This window comes from Pristis pectinata, chromosome 3, assembly GCF_009764475.1.
Source record: "Pristis pectinata isolate sPriPec2 chromosome 3, sPriPec2.1.pri, whole genome shotgun sequence".
Taxonomy (NCBI): domain Eukaryota; kingdom Metazoa; phylum Chordata; class Chondrichthyes; order Rhinopristiformes; family Pristidae; genus Pristis; species Pristis pectinata.
Window position 1 is genome coordinate 113,623,041 of NC_067407.1, and position 20,595 is coordinate 113,643,635.

A 20,595-nucleotide genomic window follows, 5' to 3' on the forward strand; every position below is an offset into this window, starting at 1 on the left:
ACTCATGTAGTTCCATTGTAATTGATGAAGGCAGAGCGGTTGACATGGTTTACATGGACTTTAGCAAGGTTTTTGACAAGGACTTCCATGGAAAACTGGTCCAAGAAGTTAAGTCACGAGATCTGAGGCGTGTTGGCAAAGTAGATTCAAAATTGGCTTAGCGACAGAAGGCAGAGGGTAGTGGTGGATAGGTGTTTTTCTGACTTGAAGTCTGTAACAAGTAAAGTACTGCAGGGATAGGTTCTGGTACCTTGTAATGTACATAAATGATATGGATGAGAATGTAGGTGGTCTGGTCAGTAACAGATGACACAAAAACTGGTGGAATCATAGCAAAAGTCATAGATAGCGAAGAAGGTTGTCTAAGGATACAGAACATAGATCAGCTGGAAAGTTGAGCAGAGTGATGATAGAATGAACTTAATCCAGAAAAGTGTGAGGTAATGCACTTGGGAAGGTCAAATTCTGGTAGGACAGATAGAGTAAATAGCAGGGAGCTTAGCAATGTTGATGTTCAGAGAGACCTTGGGATGTGGCTACACAGGTAGATAGGGTAGTGAAAAAGGCATTTGTTATGCTTGCTTTCATAGGCTAAGACATTCACTATCAGAGTCGGGGCATCATGTTGTAGTTATACAAAACATTGGTTAGACTGCACTTAGATGATTGTGTACAATTCAGGTCACTGCACTACAGGAAGGATGTGGTAACAATTCAGAGAGTGCCAAAGAGAGTTACTGGGATGTTGTCTGGAATGGGGAGGACTGTTGCATAGGCTGGGTTTATTCTCATTGGGATGTAGGAGGCTGAGGGATGACCTTGTAGATTGATAACATTATGAGGGACATAGAGAGGATAGATGGAATCTTTTTCCCAGGACAGAGGAGTCTAAAACTAGAGTGCACAGGTTTAAAGTGAGAAGGGCGAAGTTTAAAGGACATCTGAGGGATATGTTTTTTCACATACAAGGTGGCAAATATCTGGATTGTGCTGCCAGAGTGGATGGTAGAGGCAGATACAACTACAGTGTTTAAAGGGTGTTTGGATGGATATTTTGATTGTAATGGTGCAGAGGGGTACAGGCTTAATGCAGGCAAATGGGATTAACGTGGATAGGCATTATGATAGGCATGAACAAGTTGGGCCGAGAGGACCCATTTCTAATTTGAGGAAATTCCAATTCTAATTTTCTAATCTTAATATGATTCTAATTTGAGGAAAAGTTATTGAAACAGGCTTAATATATTGGGTTTATTTTAGATAATTTTACTCCTCACAGCATGTGTTGGATATAAGTTCTTTCTAAAATTATGCCTTACTGCAAACCATCAGGAGCATTCACTGATGGTATAGGTTTATAAGCAAGTAGTTGAAAACCTTCACATTGAAGAATATAGTTTGTTGAACTAAGTGACCTAATAAAAAATGTCAGCAAATTCTTTGCGAATTTGCTTAGAAACAACAAATGTGATGATTCGATAGTAGTTGTACTCTGGATACTGCCCAGCCAGTTTGGTTAACGTTTGGTGCAAAATTATTCAGAAAAATTAGACAGGTTCCTGTACATGAATATCATGCAGTGACCTCCTCTAGAAAGTATGCCGGGGTGCTCGGCTATTGCATTTATCCTTTCGAACAACCCATCAACGTTTCCTGTGTATTAATTAATGTGTATAATTTGGATGTCTGCTTAGATATAAAATTAAAACCCAACTTCACCACAGCCAATTTGAACCCAACTTCAGCCCAAGGATGCATAATTTATTGAAACCTGATCCAAACTGGACTCATATAGTCAGCATTGGGGTAGATAGCCAGTATGAAATGGGGAACCGCCTCCAAAATGAAGGGAAGTGAAGTAAATACTGCCTGTTTACATACCATCCTAGACCAAATCAGAATTTCTGCTGAATTGTTTAGTTTCAGGAAAAAAATCTCTGACTGTTGTTTCCCATTTTGATACCCTGTTGGTGTATAAACTGAAATGCCATTCTCAAATACTTTATGAAATTGTCCTCAGCCATTTTATCAGATGACATATTAATTTTAAATATTATGCCTTTCAGAAAGACTGATGAAAATTCATTTTAAGAACCCCTTTCAAATACTAGCCAATCTTGCCAGTTCATATCAGGTGTGACTTTTTATTTTATAAATTCATTGTCTATTTTCTGTTGGCAACTTCTATGCTGCTTTGACAAATTAATTTGAATCTGTGAAGTTCACACACTTCTCACAAACTGACAGTAACACTGTAATAGTTGGTGCCCACCCCCTCAGAACCTGGTTGGTAATGTTGACTGAACAAAATAAAAATTGAGACTGGGGACTGTGACAGGCTGATATGTGATGTTCAATAAAGCCGTATGGAGTAATATTCACTGTGCTGTCAGCACTCCCCCAGCTGCTTGCAGGCCTATCAATTCCCACTGTACTGAGCCTTAGTGCATTTAATTATAAAGAAGCAGGTATCCCCAATCTTAACCAAGCCAAAGGACTTGTATTTCTTTTTGATACTCTAATGGGACCCCACGTATTTCAGTATAATGTACCTCACTGAGGAAACAAAAGAGGAAATTGGGAGATGTGTTTTGCAGTATTTGTTGCAGAAAGCCATTTTAAGATGTTAATACATAGTGGATTTGATCTTTTTTTATTTCTGAGTTTTATTTTTTGGACTGATGAGATCTCTTAGCTATGTAGCGGTAAGATAAAAGTTTACAATATTTAGTTAATTGTGGGGTAGAACCACAAAACCATGGAAAGCAACAAGAGCATCTTGGTGGTAAAGGAAAGTGTTGCACTGAGAACATGAGGATTATTGATGTGATTATGTAAAAAAATTATTTATTCTAAAGAATATTTGATACTCTAAATTAGTTAACAGTTGATATCAGACATATAAGGTGTTTAAGATCTTATCTGTATGATATATACAAATGAGAGTGACATTGTAAATTTGCATCCTTTCCATTAAACAAAAGTGATCCTGCTCAATTGCAAGGAGGGATTAAGATGTTGCTGATACAATAACATACCTAAAATTTTCATGATCTGCGTCTGAACAAATGTGAAATGGTATGTAACTTATGCCTATTTGTCTTTGATGAGAATTGACCTTCACGTGAATGCATCGTAAATTCTGGGAGAGAATTAATTTAGTTTTTTTCGGGATTCAAAGGTCTACAACTGGGTAACAAGGTGCGAAAATATATTGTTTCCAATTTGCAGAATAAAATATGTCAGCTTGACCTCCTCTCTGATTTGAAAGGCTATGATTCAATTCACATTCCAGAGATTTAAATTTATAATCCAAGCTGACATTTAATGCATCACTGAGAGAATGCTGCACTTTTGGAAGCACAGTCTTTTGGGTGAAATGAAAACTTGCATCTATCTTGGATGGATGCAAAAAAATTCCTGTGGGATTACTTGATGAAAATTAACAGTATTTTCCTGATCATCAACCAAAATACTTTAAGTACATTTGCCAAGAAGTTCAGAATAACCAAATGGGTGTTCTGGATGGTGGTTGCTGTGGATGCTAATGATTTATTGTTTGGTATTTGAAAATATGCTGCTTGGGGCTGAGGCTGGTTCTTAGGGTTCAGGAGAGAAAAGAGTGCCAGCAGCCATGGGTCAATAATCAGGGCCTGGGATACAGTTGGTGCGCAAGTCAAGTGACTGGGTTGGAGTTAGTTGGTTAGTTTGCAAAAAGGATGGAGATAGGGGAAGTGTTTGTTGGATAGAAAAGAGTCTGGATATCCTGTCAGTGATCAAGCAGGTGGCTGGGATTTGGAGATCAGAGCCTCCATCTAGCATTTGGAGATCAGAGCATTGGGGAATTGGAGGATTGGTGCCTGTGCTTTCTGCTGGTTGGTACCATCAATAGTTGGGAGGGACTATCAGGGATTGGAGCATGGGCATTGTACTTGAAGGAGAAAGCCGGCTGCCTCCCAAATGATCAAAAGTATGAATGAGACTCAGGGATCCCAATCTGGTGCTGTGAAACTAGATCCACTTGTCCTGGGAATACTCTACAATAGTTGTTAGTGAACTAATTTACATCCACTTGTCCCTTCCCTTCCCCATGTTTAACTTTAACTTCTCTACTATCACTTCCTTAGTGATAGTTAATTTAGTTAAACTAAGTTAAAGTTAAGCAATCAAAAGTTAAAGGAGCAGGCCATGGAAATGACATCATCTCTTGTGTGACTGATGTGAAAGTTTTAACAAGCATACAAGGGGAAATTACTGTAGGAAGGGCCCAGTCAAATTTCTGTGTAATGTGAAATAATTCAGAAATTGTTGTTGTCATATTTCCCTTCTGCTGAAATCAACTTGTAGGCCAATATTTGGCCATTATCTCTGCTGTCTGTGAATTTGCTGCACTTCAACTGGTTTGTGTATTTCTTATATTGAAGTAATGATCACAATTTTAAAGTGCTGCATTGACAGTAAAGTGCTTTGGAATTCCTTGGGGTTGTGAAAAGCCGCATATTAGTGTGAGTTCTTTCTGGTAGTCTATTTGTGGGAATTCAACCCCTCAACATTGATCTATGTCATGGCTCATTTGTATCATAATTTCATCCAACAATTTTGGAATTGAAAGCCTCAGTTGACTTGCCGTCATGGAGTAGATTTTGATTTTGATTAAAATAAGACATAGGAAATCTGGAGCCCTCAGATTTCTAAGTAAAGCATGCTGGCAAACTGCTAAGATTTAACCCATAGATTAATCAAATAAATGTCAACCATTAAGAAACACATTAAATTTGTCTAAATTGGAATTGGAGATCAAGCTTTTACCATAAAATTGGTCCTTGTAGCTTCTATCCTGAACAGTAGAAATGGCTTCTGAGACTGTATGTTAAAAGTATTATTGGACCTGGAACAAGTAATCTGATTAGTTGCACCTTTCACCCTTGAACAATTTAATACTACAATTGGATTTGGTAGGAGCTTAGTTCTTATTCCATTTTATGCTGCATGATATGAAATGTACTAAGCTTTATTTAGTGGCTTAAATATTCTAATAATAAACTCAAGCTTATACTGAAAACTGTCAGAGTAAAATCAAACACTGCAATTTATTTTTCAGATTAGGATAAAAGAAGGAATTTAATGCGAAATTGTGTTGTTTATTAACATTGGAAATAATACTGCAAATGCAGAGTCTTCTGAAGTAAAGGTACTGTACCTGTAAAACCAGAGGTCACTTCAAGGTTAATGCTCCTGTGGCTCAAATTTCTAGCCTGCTTAGTTTTACAAATGAGCAAAATTATTAGCAAACAAATTATAAACTAAAATAACCCATTTTATTAATTCCAATCATTTGATGTTGGAACTTCTAAAAATGTTTCAGTGGCATACCTGATTGAAATTAGAAGACCTATGATAAGATAGGACAAGATATCTTTATTAATCACGTGTACATTGAAACACACAGTGAAATGCATCTTTTGCATAGAGTGTTCTGGGGGCAGCCCGCAAGTGTTGCCACACTTCCGGTGCCAACATAGCATGCCCACAACTCCTAACCAGTACATCTTAGGAATGTGGGAGGAAACGCAGACCTGGGGAAAATGTACAAACTCCTTACAGACAGTGGCCGGAATTGAACCCTGGTCGCTGGCGCTGTAATAGCGTTATGCTAACCACTACACGACCGTGCCTGCCACAGATTACATTGAAAGTAAATCTAAGCGATTATGGTTCACCTTTTTAATATGATAATAGAGGCTCAGAAACTAGTAATGAGCAATGCTTGCACAATATGTTTAGGCTTCCTGTATAGTTTTCCCCCCCACATCAAATTATGAAGGGATTTGATAGAATAGACACAGAAGGGGTGTTTCCACATTTAGAAGTGTCCAAAACTAGGAGCAGAAGATCATTACTGATTTATAAGAAAGTTGGGTGAAACCTTTTTACACAGAGTGGCTAAAATAAGGGAATCATTGTCACGTGGAGCTATTGAGGCAAAATGATGCATAAACAAGGGAGAAGTAAACAACTATGTTATTACAGTTAGATGATGTAGTTTGAAAGAAAGTTTGCATGGGCATAAACAATGACAATTTTATCTGGGCCAATTGTATCTGCTGTAAATTTTATACAAAGATTCATATTTACTACTCAAACAACTTCATATTTTGGGGTTCTGTTTAACATATCGATCTGCTTTTATTTTTATGACATAGCCAATTCTTATGACTGCCATATTCTTTCTATTTTTAAAGGGGTCTCATTCAACAACATTCAATGCTATTAGCAACTGAGCTACTTCAGTTCAATGTTTTCTCTACCAGAACCTTATAAGCATCATGTTGTATGGTAAGGACTCCTACTGACAAATTACTAATATCAGAAGACCAAAACTTAAACATGATTTTAATAGATCTTGTGGAAAAAAAACATATTGCAAAGGCTCTAATACATAGTAGGACTCGAGAAGGCTTGTATACTCCTAAATGAAATATGTGCTTAATTAAGGGGTTTATAAAGTCAAACAATGCCTTGATGTCGAGGTAATTTAACTAAATTCACACCTGGATTTCAGCTCTTTGCGCTATGTTTGGATCAAGACTTAATGAGGCTTGATCCAAGCTGAGGAGCTGAGTCGTCCCAGCACACATTATTGGTGAGTAATTGATAAATTGATATTTCTTGCATCACTTTGACTGATCGTAGACTGATTGGCCAGGTTGGATTTGTTTTTTTTGTTACAGGACAGTTGTGGGGAATTTCCCTTGTTCGATTGATACCAGGATTGTTCGTACATATTGGTTGGAGATGTGGTTAATTTTGGGGTGTAAATGTTCAGGACTACAGCCAGGATGTTATTTGGCTCCACAGCTTTTGCTGAAGCAAGTATATACTCAGCTGTCGTCTGCTATCATGTGCAATGAATTAAAGTGGCTGGAGACTGGTTTGTGATACAATGGGGACCTCAGATGGAAGCTAAGATGGTACTTCCGACTGAAGGTGATTGAAAATCTTAAGCAAGTATTAACAAGAGGTTCTCTATTTTTAATAGTGCTATGACATCTTTTACATTCATCTGAACAGTCAGGTAGATCCTATTTTTTGTTACCTGAAATGAAAGACAATGCTTCAAATAATGCATTTTTTGTTACCTGAAATGAAAGACAATGCTTCAAATAATGCAAATAATCAATCAGCATTGATTGAAGTTTATATGGTGGGTGAATCTCTTCCAATTTACAGAACAACTCCATTCAGTTTGTAAGCATGACTAAGCTTCCAGTCACCTGTGACTTCAATTTTCCACCCCACCTCCACTTTAACCTCTCATTTTATGCTATCAAGTCTTTTTGTCTTTTAATTTCTCTCATCTTCCACCCTATCACAGACATACTCTTTAGATCTCTCCATCCTTCCCCTTTCTTTGCATCTTAAAACATGTTTATCTCTAACTTTAACAATAGCAGTTCTTTGATCGGAAGCATCAACTGTTTTTCTCTCCAATAAAGGATTTTAAAATTAGGGATTGTCATACTTGGAGCCAGTTTTGGTCAGCAATGCACAGATGTGATGGGTAAACAAAACTTGACAGTCAAGATATGGACACCAGAGTTTTGGATGGCAATGTTTATTTGGCAGGAGAGCCATGTGCAGTTGATAGTCATAGTCTTGAGGCAAGGAAGATTTCAACAACAGATGAGCTGAGGTAGGGGTGGAATTGTGATGTTACTGAGGTAGGAATATGTGATCACCAAGGTCATTTCTTGGTCAAATACAAATATTATGAACAGTGTGACTTAGCTTCAAATAGTTGCCAGGTGATCAAGGAATGCAATTTGTGGCCATTTTAATCTCTTTATAACAAATTACATCTTAAGTAACTATTTTACTTGTATCAAGTTAAGTTCCAATTTGAACTGTTGTCCTTAGACTTAGCATCCCTTGGATGATGACATGTTTCTTCTTTTGACCTATTGCCTCTTCCAGATGCAGGACAGTGAACTCTGCTTGGCTGCTCATAACCCACAACAGGACTGTGTGTCTTCTGGCACTCTTCTGGCAGGTAGCTATTGCTGCCTGCAATCCTGGCACTTGCTTCTTGGCATGCTGGTAATACTGGAGGCCTGTTATATGCTTGATTTCAGAAACATGACAGCAACAGGCAGCCAGATTTAAGCTATCACCATCCCACTGGATTCATTGTGGGGTGTGTCTCCATTGATCAGCTAGATGGCTAGTCTACTGAGAGCTATCGGATCATAGAAGTTGCATCTGAATTTGCAGGCCATTATTGCAGTTTTGTTAGACTCCATCAGTCTGTAGGTTTCCATTTATACAAAAGACTTGGGAGATTATCCATATTTTGGGTTTTAATTTTAAAGTTGACTTGGAGTGTTTTAATTTTGTCTTGGCAAATGGTTTCTCTTGCTGTATAATCCAGCTCAAGTTTATTAAAATATTCTGATACTGGTCTATGCAGGGATACAGAGATCATGGAGGTTTTCTGATTCGTCAGCAATGTTAAGCTCTTGAAAACTTCCTGGTAGTCCTTCTCCAGAAGATAATTAACTTTCTCTAAAGTACACAGAGGAACAATCGCACTGAAGTAAAATGTAATCTACCAAACAATCTGTTCAAATGGTGAGACTGACAGTGAAATATATTTTTATAAAGCTAATGGTGGGGTGACAGATTTCAGGTTGCTATCATTAGATTTCTGAGTATATGCACAGAAATAATGCAAAGCACACTTGTCTTGGATATTTTATTAATGGCAAATTCTGGCCTTTTCTCATAGGACATACTTTGAAAAATAAATTAGAATCAGAGTCAGAATTAGGTTTATTATCACCGACTTAGATGACGTGAAATTTGTTTGAATTACTTCTTAGGAGAGTGTATTTTGAACAGAACAGCATATAGATTTTTTTGAAGTAAAAATTACAAATAAATAAAATTAGTGTAGTTTGGTTATATAAAAATCACAACTATTACCTGGAAAAATATTCTTTGTGTGGTATTACCTTCAAAAACCACTAGGTGTCAGAAGATTCCTGCCTGAAAACTCTATCTCCACTAACATTTTCAGTTTTCCATAATTGGTTTTACAGATGCCTAGAATTTCAGCCATTTAGTGTCTGATTTTTATATACCATGTGATCAAATTGAAATGAAATACAAATTGCTAAATGCAAGTAAAACCTCCAAGTAGGTATGCACTGGATGCTTATGTGTAAATGACGTGCCTGGCTGTGGAGGCCAGTGGGTACAAACCAATGATGTCCATCTGTGTGAAACACAACTTTGGCTTTGCCACTGCAGTATTGGAGTGTGCATAGGAAACAGTGGTGGTCTTGATCAGGAATGCATGTGTTAATGAAAGGAAAAAGGCCAGCTCAAGCCTCCTTTAATGGATGAATCCAACTTGAGCCATTGTCACTTATATACAATAGAAACAGACAAACATACATACTTGTGGACATGTGCTTTAGTGCAGGACAATGGAATCTTCTCTGATGGACCAGATTCTTCAGTATTTATGGGTGAGTCATTCCATTTACTTTGGGTGGTGAAGGTCCCAATTCTTCCAATCTTTCTCCCTGGTGTAAATTTTTCTTCTCGCCCGTTCCACCAGGTGAACTGGATCTGCTCTCTTACTTGCACTTGTGGATCCTATTGAGATTGAGAGATTTTAGAGATTCTGATGTGATGGAACATTGCTTCTTATGTGATGCCAGCAATTATGTGTGGTAACTCTGTCAGATGCTGGGAATTGTGCTGTTCGTGTCCACGAGATGTTGTGTTTGTGTGCATTAGCATATCACTTCCCTGTGGCTGTGGATAGCACAGTTTTTGGACATGTTCAAATACATCTTCTGGCCTTCTGCTTCTTTAAAAAACTAATGATGGAAAAACATATTTAAAATTAGACATGAAGCACTTATGTAGGCAAATAAGTTACACAAATTTGAGATGTGAGTTATAAAGTACATTATAAAGTTAGCACCTAGGTGTTGTGTAGAATAACTGAAAGTCATTCAACAAGTTTCTTCCATCAACATGATTTATTGTAGAATACCTCGATATATCAGAATGTCCTTACCTTTTGCAATTTGACCACTGAAGTATAAAAACTGAAGGATTATTGGATATGTATATATTTTCCATGTAACAATTTGACCATAAAAAGAAATAAGTTATTATAATTTTAAAGCATCATCTGGGTTCAGAAGAAGAGATTATCCACCTGATCTTCACAGTTCTGGGATACATGAAGGAATCTTAAGACTATATTGTAAATGTTAGAAGTAAATAATGGAATATTGCAGTCCCCTATCATTCACAAGAAAATGAATCGCATAAAAGTAAGTCTGTTGGCTGCACCTCAGTCTAGGAGGAACAAAGAATTTGTGAGTAACATTGAAGCAGCAAAGGAAAATCATTTAAACTATAAAGGTGGAGGAAGGAGATAAGTGCATCCAGATGAAAGAGATTACAGGTTAAGAGTTAGTCAACAGGAGGTAGAAATCAGAAAAAAAACTACATAGAAAAAGGTGCAGTGTAGTTTTTCTTGACAGACAGAAAGGAGGCAAATCTAAATCCAGCTGCTTATATGTGAATCCTACAAGCATTAACAATAAATGGGAGACTGTTATGGGAGTAAAAGGAGAATGTGATTGGGAATAACAAATACATGACTAAACCCATGGGATGGAAATTAATTTAAAGTTTGAAGGTATAGAATGTTTAGGAGGACAGAAAAGTCAAAGATCAATAGAATGCACCTAATGTATTTAAGGCAAATGGAGGATAAATGAAATAGGTTATATGGGAGCTGATAATCTGGAGAATAAACTACCTGGGTTAGAGACTTGTGAATAAATGCAGGCTTGCTGTGCAGGTTGACTGGAGGACAGTTTTTTAAGTGGTTCCAAGTAATGTTTGTGAGAATAGAAAAACTGCTTTTTGTGGGAGGATTTGAACCTGAAACATTAACTCTGTTTCTCCATCCATAATTGCTGTGGCCTTCCTGAGGACTGGATGAAGTCGATGCAGGCAGATCAGAGGGGAAGCGGGATTAGAAAACATAACAAGTTGAAGATAGTCACAGAGAGATATAGGAGGGAAACAGGCCCTTCGGCCCACTGAGTCCATGCTGACCATCACGCATCCATTTTCTGCCAAGCAAATTTTCTGTTTTTATCGAAAAGAATATTGGTGCAGGTGGCACCTATAAATAGGAGCCCTTGGGTTTTACAGCCCGAATTAAATTCAGGGACCAGCAAATGGTTCAGGGAAGAATAAATTGTAATAAATTAAACAATATCAGTTGGAGAGGGGGACAGGATCAATTTCAGGACCAATATTAGGAGGTCCTTTTTCACATAGTGATCAACTCTTTAACCAATCTTCCAGTGGTAGATACAAAAGCACTGGAATCATTTAAAGGGCAGTAAGGCACATCAGTGGCAGTAATATTGCGTTGTTCTGGATGGATGCACGGCGAGGGGCTGAACCACTTTCCTCAAACATGTTGTGTTTTTATGTTGCTTAAAACATGGACAAAATGACGAACCTGGAGTGGCCTTGTGGTAAAAGGTCATCCCTGCCAAAGAATGGTCAGATGTGGGAGATATTCGACCAATAAAGGTGGGAAAAGATGCAATTCTAGTTGCCTGCAGAATTGCAGAAATGTTGCAAAGGAATAGAAGAGCTGGATGAAATGGGTGTAGGCAGGGGTTGTGCTTGGGGGCATGGGGTGGGATAGAAAACAGCAAATTTGAGGGACATTTATGAAATAAAAAATTAAAATGTTTGAAAATGAGAATGTAACTAAAGTTTGAAGTGATCACAGCCACTGTTCAAACCTGAGAGTTGCAGGTGCCCATGTGAAAGGTGAGATAAGTATTCTTGAAGCTTTTACTGAGCTTTCTTTGAACAAGTAAAAGTGACATTGACTGAGAGGCAAGAGTGGGAACAAAAGTTTTGAGGGATAGGTAATCTGTTTCACAGTTGTGGCTATTTAACAACATGATATTTCAAATTGGTTTTCTTAATGTAGAGGAGACTGCATGGATATAACAGGATTATCTAAATCATTGGCATGAATTCTGCAATTTTATGGTCAAAATAAATTCTTCACAGAGTTTTATGGTTTGCTGTTAACATTTGCTACATCCCATAACAATTTGGAGTTTGGCCCTTTACACAGATGACTTTGCTGTAAAGATCCCAAATGTACTAAGTTTCATCCAGTTCTCAGTAGGTGTGGATCCACACTGCAGAAGTGTGATATTAGCTTTAGCAATTTCCTTTGGGAAAACCACATGAATATCTATTGTGGGAAATGGATAATACCAACACTGGTACAGTTGAGGATAATTTATTGAATAGAGAATTATGAAATGTTTTGACAGCAGAGTAGAGGGAGCTTTTCCCTGAATCTAGGCTATGCTCTTCCTGACTTGAGGATGCTGAATGCTGACACCACAAGTGGTACAAGATGGCAATGATCACGGGTGTGAGTTCATTTCTGTTGGCAGCCATACCATTTAGTTGCTGATCTCAGTCGTTTGAATCGGGGAATTAACTTGAGCAGGGGCCAAGTGCATTCCCACTCTTTAGGTCAGTTAGTGGGGAGAATTGAGAAATGAGCTGCTGTCTCATTATGAATCATTTTAGCAAAGAGTGATTGTCTTTGAGTCCTCTTTGAAGAACTTGGACCATACTATCCAAGGATCTCAGATAATAGGGCAAAGGAATATATGGAAGGGAACTTGCCCTCAGCCAGAAGTACCGTGTGAGCAAATTATCATCTGTGCAGGAGGAAGAGGGGTTTTGAGAAAATAATGAGAGTAAACAATTGTTCAAAGCAATTGTGTTCTTTATTGGAAAATAGCAACAACACCGTTATTATTAGACCAAAATCAATATTCTTTTCCATTACATCAAATACAATTGATATATATTTTATCACAGTTAATACAGAACAAAAATGTGAGTAAACATTGCCGAGCAACACTTAAGCAGTGCTTGCGATCATTGCTGATTTTCATGTCTATTTATTGCCAGGTGTCTATCCTGTTTAGTGGCACTGCAGTAACTGAGGAATGAGTACCTATTACCTGTGAAGAAGGAAGGAAGCAGACCAGAAGTAGAAATGAAAGATCCTGGCAGAAATAGTCTCTTGGGAATGTGTTTAAATGTATATGAAGCAGAATTGAACATAGAACATCGAATATAGAACACAACAGCACAGCATAGGCCCTTCGGACCACAATGTTATGCCTGCATTTTATCCTGCTCTAATATCTATCTACCCCTTCCCTCCAATTTCTCTATCATTCATGTGGCTATCTAAGAGTCTTTTAAATGTCCCTAGTGTATCTGCCCCCACAACCTCTGCCGGCAGTGCGTTCCATGCACCCACCACTCTCTGTGTAAAAAAAACTTACCTCTGACATTCCTCTTATCTTCCTCCAATCACCTTAAAATATGCCCCCTCGTGTTAGCCATTGCTTCTGTTCTTTTGTATGTAAGCATGATGCCACTCTACTGACTTCTGATGAAATGAGGAATAGTATGTGTCAATGTTTGTAGTAAACATCGGACACGAAGACAGATTCTCATTACCCTTGCCCTGAGAGAACCCCAGGAAAAAGAAACTGGGCACCGCCTAGTGCCATGTTATGGTAGTACAACAATTGTAACCATGGCCAAGAAGCAAAAAACAAGCTGCTGGAGGAACTCAGCTGGTCAGGCAGCATTTGTGGAGGCAAAGGGATGGTCGAGACCCTGCATCAGGACTGAGATCGCCAAGATGAAGTGGGCTGGAAGGCTGTCAGTAGCTTAAAGGCATCTTATAATGAGATTCACCAAGAATCAACAGAATGTAACAAGGAGAACTTTATCAAAAGAAAGAATGTTACTGGCAACATACAAAACATGGTGTTAGGAAGGGGTCTGAACATGTTTATTGATTTTAAATGTGGTTTTGATTAGCATTTTGAAACGATTAGTATTTGCAAATGCTATGTAGTTCAGGAGGGACTATGGTGTAGCTTGAAAGACAGACTTTGGATGCATGTACCAGAATGAGTGCTGGAGCCAGTTTCGTGTGTTACTAAATGGATGTAACCCATTCAGACAATGCAGTAGATGCAGGACAAATAACCAGAAACACCAGACTTTGTTCCATCAGATAGTGTACTACTGACCTGCATATTGGAGAATAACCTCAACAGCTGGACTTTGAGGCAAAGTAATTTTACAACTGACTGGAAGCAATTGAGAGGAGGAACTTCCTGTAGCAATTTCTTACAAGGAGAGGAAAACAAGAGCATAGATGTTGTTATAACAGGTTGGTCACAGAGAGAGAGAGCTCCACTGAACAAACAGGTCTACCAGTGAGACTGTTGAAAGAGGTTCTCAAAATCTTTGAGAACTACAGTGATCCCTGCGTAATGAGATGGTGGACAAAATTAACTTTTTCAGCAGATATCAGGTGAATGGGAAAACTAAAATTGCGGGCTTCAACCAGTGACTTTAGAGATCTGAGGGACTCGTTGATCTGTGATAATACTGCAACTGAAGCACTGAAGGATCATTTCTTGAGAGAAATTGGCTTAGTCCTGGCAAACTGTGTCAAATTCTGTAGGAGCTCAGAAGTGTCCGAGGTTAGAGTTGGTGAGCTGGATAGTAGGGACACCATTCTGCTCAAGGACAGCAACAGCACGAAGTTTTCAAATATTGCAGCAAACAACATGACTTCCTACAATGATCGAGATGGGCCGAAGGACCTGTTTCTGTGCTGTATAACTCTATGACTCTAACTTCTTCCCTTGACCTCCTCCTCTCCCTGCACCTTTCCCAGCCGCCTCCCTCCTCTTCTCCCATCCTCTCCCCTTTCCCCTCCCATCCTGTTCCCCCCTCCCACCTCCACCTCCCATCCCCATCCATCCCTCCATTCCCTCCTTCCAAGCAATGTGAAAGATGATCTCTCATTCTGTCACAGAGACTGTCAGGCAGTGTCAAATATTTTGAGATAAAAGAAAAACAGAATGAGCATTATGTCCAGCAAGCTGTTTTAAAAGCCAAGCAAGAAGCAAGTAAGCAATTCTGCATTTAATGTGTTCAATACAATGAGGAGTTTTATGGTTATGAATGCAGAACTGAAACTACTATTTGCATGGGACGCAGGGAGGTGTGGGAGATCAGCATCCTTTACAGTAGAGCTTTCAAATCCCAACCTAGATACCAGCCTCAGTGAATATCCAAAGCTGCCCACTCTGATTTAATGATTTGGGGCCATACTTGGTTAGATTACTGCATATTCAACTCTATCCTGAAGGATTATGGAAGGGTCAGTTTAAACTGCTGAAAATGAATTTAGTTTCGCTAATTGCAGAATAGGTGAGACTTTTTGTTCACTTTCATAATTAACAGTGAACTTGGAAATTTAAAAGCAAAATTACTTCCCTCTTCCTGCTGAAAGAATAGGTATAATATTACTTTCCAATGCTTTGCTTGTTACTACTGCGGGTTACAGTGTCTCCTCAGTATTCACCCCAAACAGCAGCAGTTTCCTCTTCAATACCACTGCTTCCCTCTTGTCAGTGTGCACTCTGCCATTCTGCAGATATAAAGATAACCATCAGTAACAAAAACTTCGATGACTTTGACAACACCAAGGAGCAAATTTTTGAATCTTAACACAAAAAGAAATGTGAATAGACTGAGAGCTTCACAAGAGATGCTGGAATCTGGAGCAATGCACACAAAGTGCTGGAGGAACCCAGCAGGTCTGGCAGCATCTATGGAGGGAAATAAACAGTCGACGTTTTGGGTCGAGACCCTTCATCAATGCTAGAAAGGAAGAGGGCAGGATGCAGAATAAAAAGAGAGGGGGAGGAGTGCAAGCTGGCAGCTGATAGGTGAGTCCAGGTGAGAGGGGGAAGGTAGGTGGGTGGGGGAGGGGGGGGGTGACATGGAATGATGCAGGAAGCTGAGGGGTGATAGGTGGAAGAGGCAAAGGGCTGAAGAAGAAGGAATCTGATAGGAGTTGTCAGTAGACCATGGAATAAATGGGAGAAAGTGGGGAATAGGAGGGAGGTCATGAGGGCAGGGGAGGGGAAAGAGAAGAGGTGAGGGACCACAGGAATGAGGAAAAACAAAATGGGGAGTGGTAGAGGGGGGAAGGGGAGGGGTGGGAAAAAGAGGGGAGGGGTTACCAGAAGTTAGAGAAATCAATGTTGAGGCCATCAGGTTGGAGACTACCAAGGCAGAATATGAGGTGTTGCTCCTCCAATCTGCGTCTGGCCTCAACATGGCAGCAGAGGAGGCTGTGGATAGACATGTCGGTATGGGAATGGGAAGTGGAATTAAAGTAGATGGCCACTGGGAGATCCTAGCTGTTGCGGCGGACGGAACGAAGGTGCTCGAGGAAGTGGTCACCCAATTTGCGTCGGGTCTCACCGATGTAGAAGATTCCGTACTGGGAGCACGGGATGCAATACATGACACCCTCACCAGGAAGGACTGTCTAGGGCCCTGAGTGGTGGTGAGGGAGGAGGTGTAGGGGCAGGTGTAACACTTAGTGCGGTTGCAGGGATAAATGCCGGGAGGGTCATTGGTGGGGAGGAATGAGTGGATAAGGGAGTCGCAGAGAGAACAATCCCTGTGGAAAGCAGAAGTGGAGTAGGGAAAGACGTGCCTGGTGGAGGTGGCGGAAGTTGCGGAGAATGATGTGTTGGATACGGAGGCTCATGGGGTGGTAAGTGAGGACAAGGGGAATCCTGTCCCTGTTATGTTGGGGGTGAAGGATGGGGTGAGGGCAGACGTACAGGAAATGGAGGAGATGTGGCAGAGGTGACGGTGGTGGAAGGGAAACCCCGTTTACTGAGAAAAGAGGACTCTGATGTCCTGGAGTGGAAAGCCTCATCATGGGAACAGATGCAGAGGAGTTGGGAGAGGGGGATGGCATCCTTACAAGTGACAGGGTGGGAAGAGGTGTAGTCAAGGTAACTGTGGGAGTCAGCGGGTTTGTAAAAGGTGTTGGTGAGACAGAGCGATCAAGAATGGGGAGAGAGGTGTCGGAGATGGACCAAGTAAATTTGAGGGCAGGGTGGAAGTTGTACTGATGGCTTGTCAGGACAAAGGACTAAAGGATTACACTTCCAAAGATTTTGTTCAGGATTTCTGCCTATCAAAAACTGTTGTAAGGTTTCAGTAAAGCAGTAGGTCAAAGTGAAGTGGAATGGACAACTTTAAGTGAAATGGAGCTGGCAGAAATTGTGAAGCATGTGTGACGACTCACCGGTATTGAACCGGCTCCTGAGATCGCGAGCGTCGTCGGAGGCCCCGACCCAAGATGGCACAGGGCCCTCCTTCTTCTCCATTGTTGGGCTAGGAAAGCCCACGTGTGGGAAGGTCAGGTGACCCGCACATGATGTAAGTGTGGGAACTGAAGCTCGGGAAGAGTTTTGGTATTAAAAGGCACACCGTGCCCCTGTCGAGCAATCGACTTCTGACTCCAAGCAGCAGACTCCGTGTCTTTATTCTACAGTAGTGTAGCCAGCTGCTACACATGATCCTTTAATGCGAAGAATGGTGGGGTGGCAGATGAGGACCAGGGAACTCTGTTCTTGCTCTAGGAGGACATGGGGGGGATAAAGCAGAGGCCTCTGCTGTGACCTGATCATTTGGGATCAGAGAGAGGAAGGTCAGAAGGAATGATAAAGAAACAGCAAGGGTGGAACTGGGGTTGGAGGGGACACGGGAGAGATGGGGGATGTCAGAGGAAAGAAAAGGAGAAGAAAGGTCAGGAAGAGTCTCGGAATCCAAGAGCTGATGTGGGGTGGGTGAGAGGGTGAAGGTCTCTGTGTGCAGATTTCATGTTGGAGACAATGTTGGGAACATCCAGGACTATTCCTTTTCTCCCCATAGCACTGTGCTGCCTCCCCACTGCTGGGCCTGGCCTGCTGAGTCTGACATTGTTTGTGGGAAAACTTGTGGAAAAATTTCTGTCAGACAGTATTAATTATCATTTAGAAAGGAATGGATTAATCAAGTACAGACAGCATGGATTTGTTAAAGAATAATAGTGTCTGAACAGCTCTGACCGAATATTTTGGGATTGATAACAAAGAAGGTTGATGAATATGATGCACTTAATCTAGTGTACTTTGATTTTGGCAAGGCATTTGACAAAGTCCCACATAATAGGTCGATCTAAAACAAATGTGATTGAAAGGAAAGTAGAAGTTAGGTCAAAACTTGGCTCACTGGCAGGGAGCAGAAAAGGTAATTTGTGGATAGGTTTTTGTAATGGGAAAATTGTATCCTGTGAGGATGGTAGAGCTCAATACTTGTTTTTTTGGCTCTTTATAAAACATAATGATTTAGGCTTAAGTGATTATGAAGTTCACAGAAGAAAGCTGTCAATTGCATGGAGTTAATAATGGACCGGCCATCTGGGCAGAAAAGTGGCCAGTGGAATTCAATCCAGTGGAATTTAGGAGTCACAGAGACAGGGAGTCGTACATCATGACTGACTCTGTGCCAGCCATGGAGCATCCATTTACACCGACCTCATTTTATTCTCCCCACATCCCCTCAACTCCCTCCAGATTCTATCACTCACCTACAAATCAGGGGCTCACAGTGGCGAATTAATTTCCGAACCCACAGGTTTTTGGGACGTAGTATTGGTTTATTATTGTCACTTGTACTGAGGTACAGTGAAAATCTTGTCTTGCATACTGTACAGATCAATTCATTATGCAGTGCATTGAGGTAGTACAGGGTAAAAACAATAACAGAATACATAGTAACGTGTCACAACTACAGAGGAAGTGCAGTGCAGGCAAACAATAAGGTGCAAGGTCATAACAAGGTAGATTTTGAGGTCAAGAGTCCATCTCATTGTATAAGGGAACTGTTCAATAGTCTTATAACAGCGGGATAGAAGCTGTCCTTGAGCCAGGTACCTCAGGCTCCTGTACCTTCTGCTTGATGGGAGAGGGGAGAAGAGAGAACGTCCAGGGTGGGTGGGGTCTTTGATTATGCTGGCATGATTATGTGGGAAGAAACTGGAGCACCCAGAGGAAACCCAAGCATAGGGGGGATGTGCAAACTCCATGCAGATGCACAAACACACACACACACTGAGGTCAAGTTTGAACCTGGGTTGTTGGAGCTGTGAGGCAGCAGATCTATCAGCTCTTGGAATACATATCCACAGATCCCTGAAAGCTGTTGAATAGACCAATAAGGTGGGGTCAGGGCATACTTGCGTTTATTAACCAAAGCATGTAATGTAGAAGCATGAAGGTTAGCCTACAGTAATGCATACAGATATGATTGCACTAGAAAGTTTATAGTAACAGGAAATTTTTTAGAATGTTGCCAGCATTTGGAAGCGTTGCAAGGAAGATTTGACAGGCTGGAATGTTTTCCTTAGAAAATGGGATATTTAATTGAAGTACACAAAATTATGAGGGTCAAGATAGAGTAGAAAGGAAGGATCTATTTCCCTTAAATGAGCAAATAGTGATTAAGGAGCATGGATTTAAAGTAATTGCTTGAAGTATTAGAGACGAGATAAGAATTTTTGACCCAGAGTGTGGTTGTGATCTGAATCTCACTCCCTAACAGAAAGAAATAGAAGCCCTCAACACATCTCTTTCCAAACCGTTGTTCAAGTTACGATACTTGAAGTAATGTAGCTTACAATGCCATGAGCCAAGATTGAGGGTGGGCTTAACAGCTATTTTTGACCAGCATGAGCCTACAGTTTTTTAAAATTTCATTAATTCTGTGCACAGCCCATGTCTAACTAATGGGACATTTCAAAACTCAAAGGATTTGGGTAGCTAATGAAGGTTCCGAAGCATTGAAAAGCATTAGGTACATCATGACTGCCTGAGAGCTACTTCTGTGATCATTAATAAAGCCACATCTCTCAGTTTGGCATGTAGGTTCAGCACATGTTCCCGAGATAGTGTTTCTCTGAAATTTTTGACAGATACGCTGTCTTCCTCATCTTTATTTCAACCATAAGGCTTATGTCATCTGCATATAAACATATATTTTTAATCTGTTGGTCAGAACTGACTTGCTGAATATCAAGTTCCCTCTCCTGAATAATTCACCAGGTGGCGCTGTGCTTGGACCTGAAAGATAATTAAAAAGAGACAAATTATAGTTCTAAATGGGGAATTGTTGGGGGGGAGGGTGTTGGTGGGGTGGTGGAGGGGGAGGGGTCTTAGGGGAAAAGGAAGGAGAAAATCAGGGTACTGTTTTGCCCTTTGAATTATCTAATGACCCAACCAACCTGATTCCTCCATTAGCGTTAAATAAACCAAATGAATTCAACCCTTTGCACGCACAGATCTGAAGGACTTTTTCAAAGGGCAATGTACTGTGAAAATAAACAGTAGATTGCAATTGTCTGTTGCTAATTATTTGAGAAATGTGGGCTGCTTTGACATCAAAAGCTGCACCCTCTTTTTAATTTAGTTATTTGTTTCAGTAGGATAGCCTTTTAATCTAACCCAAATGAAGGCAGATATTAAATCAGAAGAATGTGAAGAATGTATTTATGCATAA